Genomic DNA, 2,695 nt, shown 5'->3' with positions numbered 1-2,695 from the left:
ACACTCCCTTTCCTGGCCCTCACACAGTATAAAACCCTCTTTCCTGGTCCCCACAAGGTATAAATCCACTGACGCTAATATGGTATAATTCTCCCATTACTTGTCCCCACATCGTATAATGCCACTTCTTCCTGATCCCCCACACAGTGTAACACATACTCATCTGTTCCTTGCATTCCACTGTCTGCCACCAGTGACCTATTAGTGACCTCAGTAGCCTCTGGTAAGGCACTGGTGATGTATATGAGTGATGTCACTAGTCCCTCTCCAGCAACCCCTGAGGCTGTTGACTGCTCTCAGTGGTCATATAGGTCGCAGAACTAGCAGCAATGAAGAGTCGTCAGGAGACTAGTAATGACCTATCAAAAAAGCAGTGGTGGGCCCAGGGGTGAACCTACCCCTTTCGCCGCCCGAGGTGAACTACAGGGGGAGGGGAGTGGGCGGAGCGTAGGGGCGTGGCAGAGTGAAGGGGGTGTGGTGGAGCGAGGGGTGGGGCTTAGTACTGTTCGCAGGCAGAGAGCAGGCACGGAGAAGACCTGCTCTCTGCCTGAGCGTGAGGGGAGGCTGCTGGAGCAGCGTTGCTTCAGTGGCCTCCCCAAACCACCGCTCGGTGCTAAGCCAGTCCAGGACAGCTTGTCCTGGACTGGCTTAGATAATCAAAAATGCTGCCCTCCCTGAGGTCCTGACATAGCGCCGCCTGAAGCGCTCGCTTCAGGTCGCCTCATGGGAGGTGCAGCGCTGGGTGGGCCAGTAGGGCCCCCTAAGTTCACCAATTCCCCTGTGGGTTAGTCCAAGCCTGGCTAGTTGTAAATAATTTTTTTCTGTAGTAGCCGGCTGCTTATTCCATGCCTTGGACTGTTTCTGTCCCAGGGGCACTGACAATAGCCTGCTGACTGGCACTTGTTTTGAACTAGGGACCTATTAGCTGTGACTTAAGAATACATACTCAGATAGCAGCAGGCATCAGGACGCAGCCAGGTAATGGGAGCTCCCTCAGTAGTGTTGAGGTCTGCCTCTGCCTTAGATGACATGTGTTTATATAATAATAAACTAGGGTGTCTGTGAAATAATCTACTTATTATATGGATGCATAGGCTAGTTGAGATGTTCTGTGCTATGTAGTACAGTGAATATTTAGTATTTATAGTGAGTGGTGACCGGGGGCCACTGGGAATTCATCTACTCCCCTAAATGGCAAACAAAACCTGGTATCTAAGGTACCATACATATGTCCTTATTTTAATAGGTTAGTCTTAGTGATAGAGTCTCTTTATGGAATCCTTCTTCAGGACACCATGCCAAAACTAGTATGATCATAATTTAAGAATTTATATTGTGTAATATCTGATGAAACTTCCTGAATATTCACTCAGAGACTATATTTCTGCTCAGTAATTTCCTATATGCCAGTAAATTGTATTCATAAAGTAAAATTACAGTCAGTAAAAAGTTACTTAACTTTGGTATGTATACCTTGGCACAAATTGTAAAATAAAAGGAATCTAAGTGCAGGTTATTGTCAGGATGCTGAACAGAGATATAGCAATAGTTTCATTTGACTTAATCTTACAAAACAAGGAATCCCTCCCTGCTACATTACTGTGGTGGTAGAATCCTGTACATTACACAAACTCAGTCTAACAATCCAACATATAGGCTGTAGATCATAAAATAGTTGTCAATATAGTTCTATGGAAAAAGAGCTAACAGTGAACTTTTGTTGTAGGAATGGCTGACTTGTACAATTTAAGAGCCGGTCTAATGTCTCAGAGTCACTTTAGCACAATCCTCAAAGGTACTATCAATATAACGTCTGAAGGTCTGATAAAGGGAAATTGAAAAAATAACCTTAAAATAAGAACAAGATTTGAAGACTGAAGAAATATCAGGTAAATAGTAGTAAATTAAAAGGTAAGGGCTGTGCCAAAGGGTTTGGGGGTTTTATTTTTAGATATTTTTTTTTTTAATTAATCAATTTCAAATAAAAATGATTTTTTTTTTAAAGTCACATGGGTTATAGATATTTAATTTTATAGTAAGCCAGAAAGTTTTTGCTATCTGAAAGAAAAAGCAGAATGGCAATGACCATTTCAGATGAGAGACTAGATTTCTTAAATTTGATAGCTGCCAATCCATTCCAACAAAATATAGGTTCAAAGAAAGTAGAAACTTTTTGGATTACAGAATAAACATGTCATGAGAATATGTAATTTAGATATATAACCTAGACATTAGAATTTTTTAGTGTCTGCACAGTTAAGCAGGTACCATGTTTATTCTTAACTATAAGAGCAGTGAGACTATGAAACTCACTGCAATAAAATATAATGGTCTCATGGATTTATTGTACAAGTCCAGGTGGGGCCTGGATGCCTAATGTTATGGTAGGAATGTTGATCCAAGGATTTATTCTCATTGCCATATTTTAAGTCAGGAAAGAATTTTCCCCTTATATGGGCTAATTGGTGTCCACTTCATAGGGGTTTTTGCCTGTATCAGGATTAGGCTGTATGACGTAAATACAATGTGGAAATAAACAAAGAAAATGACTAGATGGAAAAAGTGCAGGAGTAAAGTATATAAAAGAGAAATTGATAAAGAAAATGGAGTAAGTACTACAGTAATTCACTCTAATGTTAAGTTTTTACATTGTTTCAATTTGAATGTTTTTCATATGTTTATGATGTGATCACAA

This window comes from Leptodactylus fuscus, chromosome 2, assembly GCF_031893055.1.
Source record: "Leptodactylus fuscus isolate aLepFus1 chromosome 2, aLepFus1.hap2, whole genome shotgun sequence".
NCBI lineage: Eukaryota > Metazoa > Chordata > Amphibia > Anura > Leptodactylidae > Leptodactylus > Leptodactylus fuscus.
Note: the sequence above shows the minus strand (reverse complement) of the source record.